The sequence below is a fragment of the Thalassophryne amazonica genome, chromosome 9 (genome assembly GCF_902500255.1).
Source record: "Thalassophryne amazonica chromosome 9, fThaAma1.1, whole genome shotgun sequence".
Lineage (NCBI taxonomy): Eukaryota > Metazoa > Chordata > Actinopteri > Batrachoidiformes > Batrachoididae > Thalassophryne > Thalassophryne amazonica.
In genome coordinates, this window is record NC_047111.1 from 27039301 (window position 1) to 27060894 (window position 21594).

A 21594-nucleotide genomic window follows, 5' to 3' on the forward strand; every position below is an offset into this window, starting at 1 on the left:
CAATCCAGATTTATTATTTTTATTTTCATTGTTTGTGAGGACATCGATGGAAATTGAGAGATGGAAATCCTGGACATCATTCTGCAAGTCATATGTATGTATGTGTATATAGGCATGTATGTGTATATGTGTGTGTATGTATGTGTATATGTATATGTATGTATATACACTCAACAAAAATAAAACGCAACACTTTTGGTTTTGCTCCCATTTTGTATGAGATGAACTCAAAGATCTAAAACGTTTTCCACATACACAATATCACCATTTCCCTCAAATATTGTTCACAAACCAGTCTAAATCTGTGATAGTGAGCACTTCTCCTTTGCTGAGATAATCCATCCCACCTCACAGGTGTGCCATATCAAGATGCTGATTAGACACCATGATTAGTGCACAGGTGTGCCTTAGACTGCCCACAATAAAAGGCCACTCTGAAAGGTGCAGTTTTATCACACAGCACAATGCCACAGATGTCGCAAGATTTGAGGGAGCATACAATTGGCATGCTGACAGCAGGAATGTCAACCAGAGCTGTTGCTCGTGTATTGAATGTTCATTTCTCTACCATAAGCCATCTCCAAAGGCGTTTCAGAGAATTTGGCAGTACATCCAACCAGCCTCACAACCGCAGACCACGTGTAACCACACCAGCCCAGGACCTCCACATCCAGCATGTTCACCTCCAAGATCGTCTGAGACCAGCCACTCGGACAGCTGCTGAAACAATCGGTTTGCATAACCAAAGAATTTCTGCACAAACTGTCAGAAACCGTCTCAGGGAAGCTCATCTGCATGCTCGTTGTCCTCATCGGGGTCTCAACCTGACTCCAGTTCGTCGTCGTAACCAACTTGAGTGGGCAAATACTCACATTTGCTGGCGTTTTGCACGTTGGAGAGGTGTTCTCTTCATGAATGAATCCCGGTTCACACTGTCCAGGGCAGATGGCAGACAGCATCACCTCATGTTGCAGCAGGATAATGCACGGCCCCATGTTGCAAGGATCTGTACAATTCTTGGAAGCTGAAAATGTCCCAGTTCTTGCATGGCCGGCATACTCACCGGACATGTCACCCATTGAGCATGTTTGGGATGCTCTGGACCAGCGTATACGACAGCGTGTACCAGTTCCTGCCAATATCCAGCAACTTCGCACAGCCATTGAAGAGGAGTGGACCGACATTCCACAGGCCACAATTGACAACCTGATCAACTCTATGCGAAGATGTGTTGCACTGCATGAGGCAAATGGTGGTCACGGCAGATACTGACTGGTATCCCCCCCCAAATAAAACAAAACTGCACCTTTCAGAGTGGCCTTTTATTGTGGGCAGTCTAAGGCACACCTGTGCACTAATCAGGGTCAGCATCTTGATATGGCACACCTGTGAGGTGGGATGGATTATCTCAGCAAAGGAGAAGTGCTCACTATCACAGATTTAGACTGGTTTGTGAACAATATTGAGGGAAATGGTGATATTGTGTATGTGGAAAAAGTTTTAGATCTTTGAGTTCATCTCATACAAAATGGGAGCAAAACCAAAAGTGTTGCGTTTATATTTTTGTTGAGTGTATGTTGAAAATTACAGCCCTCTCTCATCTTTCTAAGTAGGGGAACTTGCACAATCAGGGGCTGACTAAATACTTTTTTACCCCACTGTATCGGACACGTCACCATTTTTCTCACTAAATATGTTTTTAAAAGTACTATTGGCATGAAATTTTTACCAGATGCCAATTACAATCGAGATAATCCACACTTACAAAGAAATCAAACCATAGATGTCCATAAATTAACTTGTGTGTAAGAGTGTGAAATGACACAGGGAAAAAATATTGGACACCTGAAGAAAGGGAGGTGGAAAAAAGGCATGGAAAGCCAAGACACCATCTGAAATCATTAGAAACCAATCCTGCCCCTGGTCAGTGCAAATTGATATCAGCTGGTGCAGATTCAACTGATAACCTATAACAAGGTGTCTCTTTACCAAGGTGTCACACAAGAAACATCTCATGATGGGTAAAAACAAAGCACTCTCTCAAGATTTTCGCAGCCTTATTGTTGCAAAACAAACTTCTGAATGTTGCAGTGACCACTCTTGGGGCCATAATCCTGAAGTGGAAATAACATCATTTCATCATAAACTGGCCACGACCAGGTGCTCCTCACATGATTTCTGACAGAGGAGTAAAAAGAATTATCAGAAGACTTGTCCAAGAGCAAAGGACCACTTGTGGAGCCTTTCAGTGCAAATATAAACCTGAGTAAGGGCCCCTTCACACACAGTGCAAATTTAGTCGATTTGCACATTAAATATGCATGAAGCAGGAATCGTGTGCAGATCGTGTAAAATTCGTGTAAACGATCATGTAAAATGAAGGGCGTGGTCAGGCACAAGCCGTCCCTCTTCCTCCGGGTCCGAAAGGGAGCCGACTTCCCCACGCTCCACAGCCAGGGCACTCCACGTGACGACAGCTCCCCCTGATGACATTGCTATGGAAACGAGCAGGGCCAAAAGGCGATCAGATCAGAGATAAAGGAGGCTGGTCCGTGGGGAGTGTTTTCTCTGCAGCTCAACCGAGCACACACAGAAAAATGCCCCAAACGGTCAATACAGCAGCACTCGTCCTTAGAGACTGGGCTAAGGGTGGGTCACAATACCCACGCGGGGAGACCCCGAAAATCTGCACGCATCCCAGTCACGATCCTGAGTGGGGATCTAACCCTTCACGCCCTAGCACTGGTGGACACGGGGTTGGAGGGGAATCTGCTGGACAGCAGATGGGCAAGGGAAGTCGGGCTCCCTCTAGTGGCTCTACCTTCACCTTTGAAGGTATGGGCACTAGATGGCACCCTTCTTCCATTAATCACACCAGACACAGCTAGTGACATTGGTGGTGTCTGGTAATCACAGGGAGGAGATTGTGTTTTATGTAACACCTTCTACCTCCCGTGTGATATTGGGTTATCCTTGGATGATAAAACACAATCCCGGATTGATTGGCCGTCTGGGGTTGTGCCTCAGTGGAGCGAAACCTGCCACCGGGAATGTCTCGGATCCTCGGTTCCGCCTGGTGTGACAGCTAATGAGGAGGTTAAAGTCCCCCCCAATCTGACGGCGGTGCCAAGTGAGTACCACGATCTTGCTGAGGTTTTCAGCAAAGATCTGGTGCTCACCCTTCCCCCGCACCGTCCGTATGATTGTGCCATTGATTTGATCCGGGCATTGAGTACCCGTCCAGCAGGCTGTACAACCTCTCATGTCCTGAGCGAGAATCAATGGAGATACATCCGGGACTCATTAGCTGCCGGGCTGATCCGGAATTCCACCTCCCCGATGGGTGCTGGTTTCTTTTTTGTGGGCAAGAAAGACGGCGGACGCCGTCCATGCATTGATTACAGGGGGCTGAACGAAATCACGGTTCGCAACTGATACCCTCTGCCCCTGTTAGATTCAGTGTTCACGCCCCTGCATGGAGCCCAAATATTCACAAAACTGGCTCTTAGGAATGTGTACCACCTGGTTCAGATCCGGAAGGGAGACGAATGGAAGACGGCATTTAACACCCCGTTAGGTCACTTTGAGTACCTGGTCATGCCGTTCGGCCTCACTAACGCCCCCGCGACGTTCCAGGCTTTGGTAAACGATGTCTTGCGGGACTTCCTGCATCGGTTTGTCTTCGTATATCTGGATGATATATCTTTTCCCCAGATCCTGAGACTCATGTTACGCATGTACGTCAGGTCCTGCAGCGGTTGTTGGAGAACCGGCTGTTTGTGAAGGGCGAGAAGTGCGAGTTCCACCGTACTTCTTTGTCCTTCCTGGGGTTCATAATCTCCTCCAACTCTGTCGCCCCTGATCCAGCCAAGGTAGCGGCGGTGAGAGATTGGCCCCAACCAACAAACCGTAGGAAACTACAACAGTTCCTCAGTTTTGCTAATTTTTACCAGAGGTTCATCAAGGACTGTAGTCAGGTGGTTAGTCCCCTGACAGCCCTGACCTCCACAAAGGTCCCCTTCACCTGGTCGGATCAGTACGAAGCCGCGTTTAGGGAGTTGAAACGCCGGTTCTTGACTGCACCAGTTCTGGTGCAGCCCGATCCAAGTCGCCAGTTTATAGTCAAAGTGGACTCCTCTGACTCAGGGATAGGAGCCGTGCTGTCCCAGAGCAGGGAGTCCGACAAGGTTCTCACCCATGTGCCTATTTTTCCCGCAGGTTGACCCCGGCTGAAAGGAATTATGACGTCAGCAATCGGGAACTTCTTGCAGTGAAGGAGGCTCTGGAGGAGTGGAGACACCTGTTGGAGGGAGCGTTGGTACCGTTGACGGTTTTCACTGACCATCGGAACCTGGAGTACATTCGGACCACCAAGCATCTGAACCCCAGGCAAGCCCGCTGGTCACTGTTCTTCGGGCGTTTTGACTTTCGGATCACAAACCGCCCCGGGACGAAGAACCAATGATCTGACTCCCTGTCCCGGGTGCACGAGGAGGAGGTCAGGACCGAGCTGTCAGACCCAACCAAAACCATCATCCTCGAGTCCACTGTCGTGGCCACCCTCACCTGGGACATGGAGAAGACCATCCGGGAGGCCCTGACACGGAACCCGGACCCGGGGACCGGCCCAAAGAACAGACTATACATCCCACCAGAAGCAAGAGCTGCCGTCCTGGACTTCTGTCATGGTTCCAAGCTCTCCTGCCACCCAGGGGTGCGAAGAACCATGGCAGTTGTCCGGCAGTGCTTCTGGTGGGCGTCTCTGGAAGCCGACGTCTGGGAGTACTGTTGGATTTATATATATAAAAGTCTACAATACAAGCACATTTTTAAAATTTCCTTGAGTCTGATTGTTTCATTTCTTTTCAATTTCAAAATTACAGAAAAAAAAATGGTTGAATTTACACACTCTTATGAATGTAATTTTTAATAACTTAATAACTTAACAAATATTACAATAAGTTATGAGGTACTGGCAGACAATCACCCCCGAACTCGACCCCGATCCTGCTGAACTTAGCAAATAACTGGCTGTTATGCATAATGTTTGAGCTTCATAAAGTTTAATGTTGTGTGACCTACATTTATTTAAGTGACAGAAAACTTAGCTTTTGATAAATGTGTGATGCACACTATATACACACTCAAGTCTCGAGCAGTGGGCTTTAAAGCGGCACAGCCAACAAGACTGTATGACCTCGCCAGACATTAAAAAAAACATGCAGAAACAAATGTTAAAGTGACATCAAGTTCATTATTAATTATTCAGAAATATCCTGCTGTAAACTTTATTTTGAATTTTACTGCTATAGTCAGGACTTAACATGTTCATGATAAGCAAACACTGCAGCGCTTCATAGCTCTGTGTTGTTCGCGGGCTGCACTACCCTCTTCAAAAGTAATTGGAGAAAGGTCAGACTAGACAGGAAAGCAGCTTACACGTTTTCCAATATTAAATCTAAAAATTAAGGGAGAATAAACAAACAAGCTAATGAGCTATAATTCTGAGGAGGCACTTTAAACAGCAAAGGCCAGGGCGGGTGCGGCTAATTGGCAACAACATGGCACAGTAACGGAGAAGAATGGTGACATATGCAACAGCTGATAGGGTTTAGCGTGTGAAATAACAGCAGTCGTGAGCTCATGAGGGGGGCAATTATGGCAAAGCCATGCACATCCTAGATAACCATAAGCTGGACTCAGTCTGGCAAAGTCCCCGGGGAGGCAGCTCGCACCGGCTCCTGGAAGGTGAAGGGAGCAAATCCACATAAACAGGCGTCTAAACAAGCTCGCACGCGCTAATACTTAGCATGTGTAAGCATCTGGATTATAGTAGAAATACACATTATACACAGGGAGCTCCACATGCTGGTGACACACTCACAGGGACTCTTTGTGGAAATAATGTGATTTATTTTAGCTTTATTACTGCAAATATATTTTAAAAGTCAAAATAACAAGGAATGAGACTTCATCCTGTGCCCAAAGGCAGGACAGATGTTTGGAGCTAAACACAGCCGCTGAAATAATTGATTCTGAGTTGTATCAGGTCATGGTGCTGTGAGGTGTACGTATAATCTTTTGTACTTTGTGAGCGGTGCACAGTATGCATCCAATGAGTTTCTGAAAAAAGGCCCGGTTAATTTCTGAATTTGGTGCAAACACGATGCCATTTAAAGTCACTGTGAAAGTAATCTCGACATCGTGGATTAAAAGAAATAAAAATATAAAGCCAAAATAATGGTGTGAATAAGTCCACCTTTTAGATTAACACATGTAAACCATCACTTTTTCATCCAGGCTTCTTCAGGCAAGCCAGGGGATGGATACATTAACATTTCCAAGTTATTTCATTTTAAACTCAGAAATACAACCAGTATACGAGGTCTCTTAGATAATAAACCGACCCTTTTATTTTTTTTTTAACTATATGGATTTGAATGACATGCGATTACACCAATCATGCTTGAACCCTCGTGCGCATGCGTGAGTTTTTTCACACGTCGGTGACGTCATTTCCCTGTGGGCAGGCCTTGAGTGAGATGTGGTCCCGCCCTCTCGGCTGAATTCCTTTGTTTCACACGCTGCTCGAGACGGCGCGCGTTGCTTTATCAAAATTTTTTCTGGACCTGTGAGGAATATCCGAGTGGACACTATTCGAGAAATTAAGCTGGTTTTCTGTGAAAAGTTTAACGGCTGATGAGAGATTATGGGGTGTTTCTGTCGGTGTAAGGACTTCCCACGGAGCGGGACGTCCTGCAGCGCTTCCAGGCGCTGTCGTCGGCCTGTTTCGAGCTGAAAACATCCTAATTTAAGGCTTAATTCACCCAGGACATCGTGAGGAGAACAGAGAAGATTCAGAAGAGGCCGGCATGAGGAATTTATGCGGACATTCCACTGTTTAAGGACATTTTTTTAATGAAAGACGTACGCGCAAATTCGCTGAGTCGTTTCCGTGACGACTCGGCAAATCTGTGTGCGCCGCGACAGGAAAAACACCTCGTGTTGAAAACCATTTGTAGAATTCAGGCGGCTTTTAATGGCTTTCAACAAGTGAGTAACTGAGAAATTGTTTAACAGCTTGGGCATGTTCCAACTTGCCCGTTAAGATTTCCAACAGAGGTGTTTTTCCTGCCGCGACCCCCCGCTGTCGGGTCCAGCCCGACATGCGACTCTTCCCGCACGTTCTTTCATTACAAAATGACCGTTAACAGTGGAATGTCCGAATAAACTCCTCATGCCGACTTCTTCTGAAAGTTCTCTGTTCTCTGACGACTTACTGCGTCAACAGAGCCTGAAATGTGGAAGTTTTCAACTTGAAACGGCGAGACACTGCCGCCTCGAAGCGCAGATCGCCGTCAGGCGCCGTGGACCGTCCTTAAAGCGACACTACCAGACCAAAATCTCTCATCAGCCGTTAAAATTTTTAACGAAAACCAGCTGAATTTATTGAATGGTGTCCACTCAGTTGTGCCTTACAGTTTTTGAAAAAATTTTTATCAAACAAAGCAACAGTCTCTGAGCCATTCCTAAACAATGAAAAAAATCGACGAGCGGGTGGACGACTCCTCACTCAAAGACTGCCCACAGGCGAATGACGTAACCGACAGGCGTGAAAAAACTCTCGCATGCCCACGAGGGTTCAAGCATGTCTGACGTAATCACACGTGATTCAAATCCATATGGTTTTTGAAAAAAAAATACGGTCCGGATACTTTTCTAATAGACCTCGTAGTACTGTAGGGGAAATCTGCCCACAGGCAGCAGTTCCCATCAACTGACTGACTGTGCTAGAAGGTGACTAGTGAGGGAAGCCACCAAGACACCCATGACAACTCTGTAGATGTTACTGGCTTCTGTGCCTACATTTGGAGAAATTGTACATAGTACAAGTTTTGCATTTTACTTCACCGATCACAGCTTCATAGTACAGTTGAGCAGAAAAGGAATTTCATACAACAAAACAGATCAAATCCAGGCTTTTATTGGTCATGTGCCTTCTGGCACATGAGCAATTATTCCTTGTTAAGAAAATCCTTCTCTATAGCATTCCATGATGAAGCTGGATAACTGAAGTACAATGCAAAAACTGCACTATGCTCAATTTCTCCAATCAGGCACAGAAGCTGATAACATCTTCAGGGTTGTCTCATCATCTTGGTGGCTTTCTTCACTGATCACCTTCTTGCATTCAGTTTTTGGGAACTGCCGCTTCTGGATAAATTTACCATACTGCTTGTATTTCTTAAGTGATATAAAGTCCAAGATATCATCAGTGTCGTGGAAATGTTCATGTATCCATCCCCTGAAAAATCTTACAATTGTTTTTTTGTTTTTGAAGTCATAAAAAAATTCTACCATATAAAAGATCATGGGTGCACAGACATTTTCATATCATTGCATATGTGGTGGCCCTGCAGCAGACTGACCCCGTCTTTCATGGTAACTGGGATAAGCTCCAGCCTCTCTATGATCACTAATAGGAAAAAGCAGTTTCAGAATATTAATGATAATACAACTGGCTGAATTGGTGAAAGCTATGTTCCTACGCACGTCTGTCTCAATGTGCCGAAAAAGTGCTGATGTCCACCTCTTTTCACAATTCCTGTGCTAGTCAGACGACATACCGGATCAAGACAGCGTCCAGTTTAGAAATGAACGGCACATTCCACTGTTACAGGAGTTTTTGTCATGGAAAGAGGAGCAGAATTCCGCGTGTCGTGGTGGAGCCGCATGGCGCAAAGCAACGCCGTGATGAAGCCTCACAGGACATGTTGGGGCATGTCCAGCTCATGCTCAATTTCTCAGATAATCACACGACTGAAAAGCAACCGACAGCCGTCTGAAATCCACCTGAAAGCCGTCGAGAGACCAACACGGAGGTGGTTTTGTGCCGTGTAATGAACGGCTCCGTGGCGCGTCCCTCCACTTCTCTTTCCATGAAAAAAAGCTCCTGTAACAGTGGAATGTGCCGAAAAAGTGCTGATATCCACACCTTCTGCCTTTTTGTGAAAGTCAGACGACGTCCCGGATCAACAAAGCCTTCACGTTGGAAATGATCTGGTTGTTTCAGCGGGGTTTGAGCCTGTTGATCGGCGCTCGGAGCGCGGCGCGCTCTCAGCAGTTGTGGGCGGTCTTTAAACCGTCTGGATCACTCCTTAATCTGTGTAATCCCCATAAAATCGTCTCTGAAAGCCATATTAATTTTCCAAACGGTGTCCACCTGGAGGTCTCTCACAGTTTCTGGAAAAAAATTGATGCAGCAAAGCTCCAAATCGTTCAGACATTTATTCACAATAAAAAACGACAAGAGGGGTGAACCAGTGCTCACACAAAGGCTGCTCACAGGTGAATGATGCAACCGACAGGCGTGAAAAAACTCACGCATGCGCACGAAGGTTCAAGCTTGGCTGATGCAATCACACGTGATTCAAATCCATATGGTTTTTGAAAAAAATAAAAAGGTCGGATACTTTTCTAACAGACCTCGTATATGATCACCACTAACTGTTATGCTACACAGCAAGACACTTGGGCTGCTGTATCTTAAAGAGAAGACATTAAGTGTTATACAATCATGAAAATTTACAAGAAAATAACTTAAGACTGCTTCTTTTACAACGCTGTTATCTTTTCCAAAGCCTAAGGTAGGGACATACCATTACACGTTTAACACCCCTATGCATTCATTACTGTTGTGAAAGTGTAGGAACACGGACCCACAACAGGGGGCGCAATGAACGGACAATGGAGAAGGTAAATAACAAGGTTTACTATTGTGAATCGAGCACAATAAATACAACAATCACAATTTGGGGTCGAATCCGCTGGTGTCGTGTGGGCAGGCTCGAAGGTAGGAGACGTCCGTCTCAGTCGAACCGGAACCACCCAGATCTCCTCTGCCACCGAACCCTGGAAATACTGGAACCGCCAAGTCCCGAATTCCCAGGTGGCCACTGCCTCCGCTCGTCGGATCCGGTACTGCTGGCGGGAGAGAGCAACAACACACAGGTGTGTATGCGACCGCACCCAGTAACGGAGAGGGGAGAAGCCGCCTCCACCTCTTGTCAAAGTACAGCAGGAAGGTGAGTACTTATCCAAGCAATGAAGCTATCAGTAGTCAACAGTCCTGAAAAGGTTTAACAAGTTTAGCTGGTTGTTCAGAATATAAATGCAGAGAATATTACCTCAGTCTTAGGCGATATCTCGGCACTGAGGTGGAGACGCCGTCCTCCTGATATACCTCTGTGCTGAGTGGAACAGCTGTGTCTGGTGATGGGTGACAGCTGTCACCCAGGCTACTCCCATAAGGCGGCAGCGCCCTCTGGTGCCTGGAGCCCGCACTCCAGGCAGGGCGCCCTCTGGTGGTGGTGGGCCAGCAGTACCTCCTCTTCAGCAGCCCACACAACACATTACAGTTAGTTCACTCCAATCAAGCCCTGTGCGTTCAGATGGGACTTGCGCTACTAGCAAGTATAGGAGGAGTGGCCCGTGAATAAAAGATGGACAGAAAAAAGCCAGGTGGAGCTGAAAAAGCTAGATTAAGAAAAAGAAAAGCTTTGGAGGAAGATGCTGCCAAGTGTGCAAAGCTCACAGATATTTTTTTCAAGAAGACAGCGCGAAGAGGGAAATGGTAAATAGGGCCGGGCATAACAGGCTACGTGCCTGTTGATGCCAGGATGTCAGCCATATCAACATTTGTAGTACAGTGCCACCTCTTACAGTCTTCACTGACTTAAGCTGGGCAGACACTGTACGATATTTTCAATCATTGTACTTGGCTCCAGCTCAAACTGTGCAACAAAACCGCAGGGTTTAAAAGTTCAGAGCGCACGATTCATGGTCTCACACTGTACGGCCTGATGCTCTGATCCGATCTGACTGTTCACATTGTACGTTCAAAAATCACACATCAGGGTCGTGTTTCTTTTTTTTTTTTAATTATTTCATGCCTATCAGCGCGCACAGTGAGACTGAACGTATATGCACGCCCGCACACAGCAACATGATTCATGAGAGGATGGTAAAAAAGAAAACATAAACATTCATAACAGGTGTTGGTACTTACACTGTTGTATAAATAAACTATATTTCATACGGAGTGTTACTGCTGTGCAAGGTGTAGCAACTTATTCCCTCATCTGTCGTAAATCCTGTTGTGTGTGTGTGTGTGTGTGTGTGTGTGTGTGTGTGTGTGTGTGTGTGTGTGTGTGTGTGTGTGTACGCGCCAGCATATACGTTCAGTCTGCCCCCCACCTGATTCCACTCACTGTGCGCGCTGATAGGCATGAATTTTAATATTATATTAGGTTATTGCGAGGGAACGCAATAAAAAAAAACACAAGACTTTACATGAGATCACTGTTTCCTCTCTCCGGTGTTTGCTCAAGCACAGTGCGCGACGTAATCTGCGCGTAGACGCTTGGAGCGCTGCTTCAACAACGCGGAACCCTCATGAGTCACGACGGCCAACCAAAATAACGAACAGGTTTGATTTTCATCTGACCGTATGATTCCTGATCGGGAGGTGATCGTGAGATCTTAAACGCTCGTTAATCCATGTAGACTGCACGACGCAGGACGCACTGAAACTTGGCGTGATCCAAAAAATTCTCACACGAATGAAAAATCGGCTGAAAAAGGGCCAAAAATGACACAGTGTAAGCCCAGGTGGTGCACTGGTGAGTTAACAATACCGTTCTTGTTTTAACTAACTAACTTTTTCTTTCTATTATAAGCCACCCAATTTTCACAGTCAGTCAGCACATAAATGCTGGATTTAAATGCCACAGCAGAACTCTTATCTCTGTGCGCTGGTGGTTTGTGGGCCGGTTGGATATGAAACTCCCGGGCTGAAAAAATGTTCCCAGCACGCCCCTGCTCATGGTCAATTTGTAGTTTCCAGTTCACCTAACCAGCATTTATTTAGAAGTGGGAGGAAGCCAGAGAACCCAGCAACAGTGCGAACCACTACACCAACACACCGCCCATTGCTCCTGATTATTCCGGATGTATTTCTCCGCAATTTTTTATGATTATTGATGAATTTGGTATAAGATCACAAGCACATTGTGTAAGCCACTGTCCTTGAAGGAGACTCTGAACCCAGTCAGAATGAGCAATTGATCAGTTCCAGAGTCAAACAAAACTGTTATAAATACTACATCCCCACCATTGGAGTGGCTTAAGAAGCCCTCTGTCACTGATTTTGTTCACTCCTTTGTCACTCATGGACATGGAGGAGTGAAGCCTATCCCAGCAGTCATAGGACGTGAGGTGTGGTACACCCTGGACAGGATGCCAGTCTGTTGCAGAGCCACATATAGACAAACAAACACATTCACACCTGCACACACACCTATGGACAATTTAAAGTTTCCAATCCACCTAACCTGCATGTCTTTGGATGTGGGAGGAAACCGGATCACCCGGAGGGAGCCCACGCAAACACGGGGAGAACAGGCAAACTCCACACAGAAAGGCCACAAGTGGGAACTGATCCCATGACCTTCTTGCTGTGAGGAAACAGTGCTAATCACTAAGCCACTGTGCTCCCCCTCCCTGCTTTGTCAATATTTTAAATAACAAATGTCACATTATTAACCCTCTGAGGTCTGAGGGCATTTTTTGGACAGTTCACTAGCATGGCATAAATGTTTTATTATTGCTGTTATCAGCTCTCCCTGCATCCCACAATCAAGTTTCATGTCTCTTTTTTTCAGCACCAGCTGTACTTTCATAATATATATGCTTTTCTTGTGTTTTATAAGTGTAATAAAGGTTTACAATCAGAAATAAGAAAGAAACAAGTAAAGCGGAAAATCATTTCCCACACACATTTATTCAAAACACACAGCAAACTAAAATAAACAACTGTTTTGACACTTTATAAAGGTAATTTGAGGTCTTGTGTGAAAGACTGTACAACAAAAAGGGTCAAACAATACACACAAATGCACATTTTGAACAATATATACTAAATGGTCGTTGCGTTTTGTTTGTCTTCATCTCAAATCAATTTCTGACTGCTATTAGACAAAAGGTCACATCACAAACTTCTACTGTGTTTTGGAGTGTTCTGTGCTGCTCCTAAAGCAGCTTTCATTCACACTTTGGCCCACTTTGGTTCCTTACACTCTGAGGAGCGGCCCTCCCCTTCGCTCCATTGATATGGTAAACAGTGCTTTACGCTGAGAAAGCAACAGAGTTCTCCAGTAACATTCACATGCAAACTAGTGGAGCAATCCTGATAGTTACACACTCTTTGTTTGAGCACGTGAGATTGTCATCAGAGGCTCTCTGTCTGCTTTCACTCATCGCTGTGCGGAATAACGCACGGTGCATTGGAGCAGCGAGGGGGCTATTCAAACGGGACAACTAGTAACATATCACTCCTGAAAATGATCTTTGGCTTTTCACGTGAGGTAAATCTGCCCTACGGTTGGATTTTGGAAAACCATGTGACGGTGAACCAATTCAGATTGGACACTCACATTGCGCACGTCATCACACAGCTTCTATGAGGAGTACAAAGATGGTCGACGGCTGGCTCGAAAGTCCGCGGAGGTAACTTTTCAGCAAAAAAAAAAAAAAGTGAGTTTCTATCTCATATCAAAGTTATTTATAATTTAGTAAAGCTTGGTCTCAGCCATCGTATACGACAGCGTTGGCCCCAGAGGGTTAAATTCAGTCTTTTTTTCTATGCCCACTTACTCCAGTCAAGCATCACTTGGGGGGGTGGGGCTTGTCCAGTTGTTACTGGACAAGAGGCGGGGTCCACCCTGGACAGGCTACCAGCACACAGTATTAACCCCAGTAATCCTGTTGCTGTGTTATGTCAGCCTGGGCTGTGGTCAGGGGTTTCAGCTCCCACGTCTCCACTTGCCAATGACTTGCACAGACACTGTGAGCACATTTGTCATATTGACGGTCAGTGACTCTGAGGAGCATTGAATTATTCATGCTATTTTTGCCATGGCTTGTTTTTGGAATAGTTGACTCTTGCCATTTCTCTCTGAAGCTTTTTGTTTTTGACATCCTAGTTCATGGTCCATCTCTGATCTCTCACTACCACAAAATTCACAGGCAGTTTGCCTGGAAAATTTAATTGTTGCAATTCTGAGAACATTTATCTGTGTTTGGTTCCACTGAAAGACCTGTTTTGTGTTGGTGTGATGTCATTGCAAGAACCAAATGAATTACGTCAGAGGGCTGATGCATACCCAGCATGCTCTAAAATACAAATAAAGTACATACACATGTTTTTGATGATATGTGACTTCATTGTGTGACTGCTGTGTGACCTTATTTTGAAGTTATGCATACCAGTCAATCACAAATATTTTGCTGTTCAATATCTGCTTTAATAATACATCTAGGCTTTTTGATTGTTTAGACGTCCAAAAAATGTGTTTTTCGACCATTCTTTCAATGACCTTGACCTTTGACCAATCTACTTCGAAATCTAATGATTCCTTTGTTGTTGAAAAAAAAGATGCTTTCTGGACCAGGTTTTCATTGACCTTCCTATCCAGGTAATATACAAAGCATAGTAGTTACAAGATTCCATAGAAAGGCAACTTTCAAGATTAACTGATTTCCACTAAACTGTGCATCACAGTGTAAGCTTCTCATTCAGTCCTTCTCCTGCTTTGTGGCTGATGTCAGTTTTACAGAACCAGTCAAAAAGTTAATACTGAACACTGAACACAACATTTAACACTGGGCTGGAAGAGCAGTTCATCAGATCTTCCTGTCTGTCACACTACTGTCAGAATTATTGGCACCACTGTATTTTAAGTATTTAAACTGTGTTCAGAAACAAATGCAAATGAACCAGTTATGTATAATCAGAGTATTTAATAAAACAGCTAAAGTTCTTTACATTTGTATTTTCCTTTATTTTATATGAACACTTTCATATCATTGAATTAAACATACCAATATAAAATGGAGACTTGGCACAGTAATTGGCACAGTTTACTGAACAAACTGAATATTCTCACTTTCACTCAACAGTTCGGGGGTGTGCAACTTTCCAAGAACTATTTCAATTTATTTAGTTGTGGTTTTGGAGCATGTACTTTTGCCATGCATCACTGCTTCCACAACACTACAGAACTGCCTTGGGTCAGAGCTGGGAACCACCCAGGCAGACAACCAGTTCATTCACAACTCTCGAAAGTAGTTATCAATCTGCATCAGCCAAGTGAAACCTGGGCATTTTCTTGGCCTTTTATAGCTGCTGGGGTGTGTAACGAATTTACATGCCTTGCAATGGGCACGAAAATAAACTACAGAAATTACATTAATTTACTTATTTGGAATGAATGGCACCTTACACGGGCACCAATTTAATGTAGTGAATCGGTAGTTAAGCCTCACAATGTGTTATTGGCCTCACGGAGAGCACCAAAAATATGTAGCGAAAGTATTGTTAAACTCCAAAAAATTAAATTAAATTAGCCCTAGACCGCATTGAATGGGTCACCAAAATAATTTTAGGGCTTAATAATATCTAATTAGAATAATATCTAATTACCTCAGGTCACCACCTATTTAAAGCATAAGTACTTTAATTTAAACAACATTAATTAATCAGTCTCAAATTAATCACTCTCAACTTAATTAATCAGTCTCGGGTCTGAAAGTCTGAATTCTATGATATGATTGACCAAGGGTTTCTTTCTGAACACAAAATGAATCACAGCAGAAATATTTACATTTTATTTACAAGTATACAAGAAATGAACAGTTTACTGGAATTTTTGTGGACAGTGAATAAACGTTAATTTATCGACATAATTTGCTTACTCATGAGACATTGAAAAAAGTAGTGAAATAAAGCTTAAAGACTTTAAGTGAATAAATCTGATTTGAATTTAGTGATGAAATTTGAAGCCAGTTATTATTAAGAAAATTATTAAACAAATATCTAAATATGTTTAAAAATAAGCCACTTTGCATCCATTGACAACAAAACCCTTTTTTCTGGAACCTTTAGCTGGGCCACTTAGCTGATCCATGAAGAGATGGTTCAGATGAACCATCCGTCTGTAGTCGTTGTGTTAGGCTGTTTGCAGCATGAGCTCACTTGGGTCAGGGGTTAAACCAGTGGCCTCCCCGGGCGATCCCAAGGCTTCGGTGTCGGTTGGTTTTACCGACAGGATGGCTGCTTGCAGTCAGGTCTGCCGTCGTCACCTTGCTTGACCCCAGAGGTGGAATGTGTTTGTTGAAAATGGGTTCTGGTCACTTTTTAAAAGTTTGTTGGAGCCAGATTAAAAATCTTTGTGAATTCAGAAAAAAAGCTAAAACTTTAAGAGCAGCATTGGAACATACAGAAAAGGAAAGTCACTTTTCTGTAAATTCGCTATTATTTTGAAAAGTTCAGATTGGAAGACTTGACGAAACTTAAAAACGTCAGGCTATTATTTTTTCAAAGTTATCAAAGAATGAAACAATGAATGAAGCAACAAATGAAGCCACGTGGTAACTTAGCTAGGTTAGCATGGGACCTTGTTGACCCAAAAATAAAGTTAAGCATTTGAAGAAAGGAAGCAAGAGCCTTCTGAGACAGGAGCGAGAGAGGGCAGAAACTCTGTTCTAACTTTTTAAAGGGGACTTATGTCATTAAAATCCACCGATTTAGGGTGTATAACTTTACAGAAAACTTCATGTGCTCAGAAAAAAATGATTCAGCTATTTAAACACATTAACTATTTTGGCATACTATTTGTTCTAAGACAATTTTGGGATGAATATAATGTTATTAAAGGCTTAAACACGTCCTACACACACACACCACTTGGTTAACAGAATATTCCATTATCAAAACATGGATAATTCAGAAAAACAGCACATTTAAACACACATCAGTTACAAGGAACACATGTCATTTAAATGAAGTGATTATATGCAAAGCATTTTGTTTGAATAACCAACACAACCAACATTAGAATTTTATATATGCATAAAATAAAATACTGTTCTCATACATTCCTATTTAAACAAAGGTCTTGTCTTTCTTCACTTAGACTTAGAGGTAATAGCTGGTTGTCAAGGTCAAAGTTTATGGCCACGTCTTATCACGAAGAGATCCTGTGGCATGTCTTGGGAGTCTCTGGCCTTGGTGTGAGGCCATAAAGGTGGATTCTCCTGGCCTGCGGAAGTTCAGATTCTGACGTGAAGCAATTATAATGTCATGTAAGTCATAGTGACTGAAATTTAATGATAACAAGCAAGGGCTCCTTTGAAGCTCTGAGTCACAGTTCTGTTGTGATATGGGGCCCAAGGTGTGGAGGCCCACGGGGTATCTCCAAAGCTTATCTCCAGATGGACCCAGGAATTGCCCAGTTGGGAGTGAAAACACAACAGTCTCTATCCTCAGTTCAAAACCTCAGGTTTTTGTTGAGAAAACATTCCTGTATTTAATTACGGCGAAGCGAGGCCATGCGATACAGGTGGTTCTGCATCTGAGAGGTGTGCTGCATGTCCAAAATGTTGAAGCTATCCCTCACAATGCAAGTGATACGCCTCGTCTGAATCTCCTTAATTACCTATTCTTAAAGATACAAAAGATATCCAGCCTTAAATCATTGGTTAGTACCCAAGATGAGTGAGTGAGCGTGATTTTCACCCAAGGCCAAAATATGGCCATGGGTATTGCAAATACTTTGTGTCCGTCAGTCTGTCCATCCATCTGTCTGTCTGTGCTGAGCACAAGTCCAGTCCTGTTACTGCCAGGGTCTTCAAATTCACAGGAAGCATTCTTAGGACACAGACCTTGGACAAGTTCAAATATGGGTGACCTTGACCTATTTTAAGAGGTAAAAAGGTCACATTCTTTCAACACACTCAGCATAACTCCATTTGTTTTACTGCCAGGGTCTTCAAATTCACAGGGAGCATTCTTGGGCCACAGACCTGGAACAAGTTCAAAGATGGGCAACTTCAAAAGGTCACATTATTTCTACACACGCTTTCATTGATTTCATGCTTATATGTCCAAACTGCAAACTGCATCATATAACATCCAATATGTTGTCCATTGCACAGACTTATACACCAGTGTGACATATATGCTTTTCTTCCTCTTTAAGAGGCATTTTGTGACCCTGCACACTCAATGAAAATAGAGTACTTGGAAAATGCAGTCTTCAATTTATTACCAATATTGGGGTTAAAAACGGCTCTGATTTCTCACCTTATTGATGAATGTAAACTATGATCAGCAAGTAAAGCCACAAAATATTTTCTCATCATCTGCTGCCTGCAGAAAAATCTTGTTGTGCATGTGGTATCAAAGTGATGTCTGAGGGCATTCTGCTGGTGCTACGCTTCACTGCATCCACCACACCACTGAATCAAATGTTGAAGCTGACGCTTACTCACAACGCATGTGACACTCCATATTGTAGTCTCTTTAAGTAACTAAACTATACCAGAGGTACCCAAGGACCCTCCATAGAGACAATTTCTGTTGTGTTGCGCCTTGTGCCATCGCTTCCAGCTCTGTGTTCTATGTTTCCAAGTCCTGCTACCATGTTGTCTTTCGACCACCTGCCTGTTTGTACTGACAACGCCTTACGCCTGATGTTTTGGATCTGTTTGCTGCCTTGCTGTGTACCAGGCCCCACTGAATCCTACGGTAAACATTTTTATTAACCAGAGCTACTGTGTTGACTCCTGCAATTGTGTCCAGATGTTTCTGTCCGTCAAACCTGATAGAACGATCTGGCCAACCATGGACACAGCGGACTCAAGTGCATTCCAGCTGGCGATATGCCACCATAGCCACCAGCTAGCACAACAAGAGGACCATCTTACTGCACTGAGCTCCGGAATTAGCGACCTTGCTAAGCGGCAAGACGCCTTCATGACTTCCATTAGTTCTCAGATCGAGCAACTTCTTGCTACTGTTTCAGATCAGGGCTCCTCTGACTTGGCACCCACCTCAACCAGTCAACCACGTCTGGGTCCGAGTAATGCAGCTGCTCCTGTATTCTGCAGTCAGCTGGCATGACCAGAGCATTTCTCCAGAGAATGTGGAGACGCTAAGCCTTTTCTCACTCAAAATCATGGAAATAATGGAAATGATCAGGGTTGCCCAAACTTTTACAGACAACTGTATCTCAGTTTTGGAAAGAGTTCTGTCATCTGCTGGGGGTCTCCTCCAGCTTAACCTTGCCATACCACCCGCAAGCAAACTGACAAACAGAAAGAATCAATCAAGAGTTGGAAAAAGATCTACATATCCTAGCGTCTCAGCACCCAGCCAACTGGGCCTCTCAGTTAGTATAAATTGAACTTGCGCATGACTGCTTGCCATCTGCATCCACAGGTTACTCCCCGTTTTATGTGTCACATGGATTTCAACCATCTTTTTTCCCTCCACAGACTTGAACTCTCGTGTGCCCTCTGCCTTGTCCCTCATCCTTCACTGCTGACGAACCTGGGAGCAGACCTCGTGGGTCCTGCAGCGTGCTTCATCTGCCTATAAAGACGCAGCGGATAGGAAGAGGTCTTCAGCACCTGCTTACACCCCAGGTCAGAAGGTCTGGCTCTCCATGTATCACCTGCCCATCCAAGGACTGCCCACAAAGCTTGCTCCCAGATTCATTGGTCCGTTCCCCATTTCCAAAGTGATTAATCCTGTTTCTGTCTATCTACATTTGCCCAGGTCCATGAAGATTCACCCCACCTTCCATGTCAGCTATGTGAAGCCTGTCCACACGAGTTCTTTGTGTCCTCTGGCTGTTCCCCCACCACCCACCCGATTTGTGGAGGACTGTTGCACCTTGTGCCTTCGCTTCTAGCTCTGTGTTCTATGTCTCCAAGTCCTGCTACCGCGTTGTGTTCCAACCACCTGCCTGTTTGTACTGACCATGCGTTACGCCTGATGTTTTGGATCTGTTTGCTCATCTTTGACTGTCTTGCTGTGTACCGGACCCCACTGAATCCTTCACTAAACATTTTTATTCACCAGAGCTAGGGTTGATAGATTGGTAAAAACTTAATTTACCCCACCTTCTCATACAGAAGCTGCCTCATCCAAATAAATGAATCAGTAAGGGATTCATCAATCAGAGTTTTTCTTGTCATATCCTTTTAGATTTGGCTCCTTTTACTTTCTGTTAAACAATCCGTCTAACCACATAACAATACACTGAGGACCCCTGCCATCCTTGATGCAGTAGAGCAGTTAAAATTGTGTCTCTGTAGGTTTTTTAATTTATTTAGACAGAGAAAGGTCTAAATAAATTAAAATAGGTCTAAATAAGGTCAGAGGTACAATTTCCATCTTGACTTTTGCAGAGTTGAACACGTTTCAGTTTTTTTTTTTTTTTTTTCAATTTATATGCACAGGTATTTAAAGCATTGCCGGTCATCTATCGTCAGAGTTGTCATGGATACTGGCATGTGATAGCCAGTGAGTCACAGATTGAAAAGAAGTAACTGTCTGATTGTTACTGTTGTATAATCAGACATCTAACTTGAATCAAAAGTGATGTCTTTTGAAAGATGACATTCAGTTCCATGTCATGCTGGGAAAATACTGGTTGCTGCTAGAGGTGCCCCTCAGCCTCCATGGCTGAAATCCCTGAATGGCAGAATTCCTGTGGTGTTAGCAACAACTTTTGTTCTGTGACCTTGACCTCATCCATTTTCAAATTGACCCAGGTTTTGACCTGAAACATCTTTTCTGTAAGTTTGTTGACACTGGACTGCTCCATTCCAGAACAGTCATGCTGTCAAGCAAATTGTTGACGCTGCCCAAAGCCTGTTCGCCCACCCGCCCATTTACCAGGGTGACAACACTATCCCTTTAGTCTAGTCAATAGTCAGAGTGGTTAAATCTATCATTGGAACAGGAATGCAGGTCTTCATCTAACCACAAAGTGAAGTATTTAAATTCTTTTTATATGATTAAAATGCAGTACCTTATCATGGCAGTCAATGGTGCATGATGTATGGTCCATTGTGCTCATCTATTTGGGGTACATACCCATGTACACATTGCTATTAGTGATGCAGTAGTACAAGTCTTTTGTGGTGCAAATCGCAGTTTGAAGGTCATACAATGGTTCAAATCATAGTACTTTGCCCTCCGTTTTCCCAAAACAAGTATACAACAAATGACTTGAAATGTTCCATAATTGTTTTTAATGTCTTCTATTTTAATTAATATCCTCAGCCAAGTGTTGCAGCCCTTCCTGGGGGATCCCAATGCACTCCTAAATTAGCTGGGAAATATAATCCCTCCAGCATGTCAGGGGTCTTCCCCAGGGCCTCCTCTCAGTAGGACGTGCCTGGATGACCTCCCTAGTGACATGACCAAGGAGCATCTTCATCAGAAGTTCAAACCACCTTAGCTGGCTCTTTTTGATGCAAAGAAACAGCAGCTCTACTCTGAGTCCCTCCTATATAGTCAAACGTTTCCAGGACTTTTACCAGAAAGGAGGTATCTCATTACTGCCACTTGTATCCATAACCTTATTATTTTGGTCTTTACCCAAAGTTCATAACAAGAGGTTGAGGACAGGAGCATAAATTGAGTGCAAAAATTGAGTCTCATTTTCTGGCTCAGCACCTTTT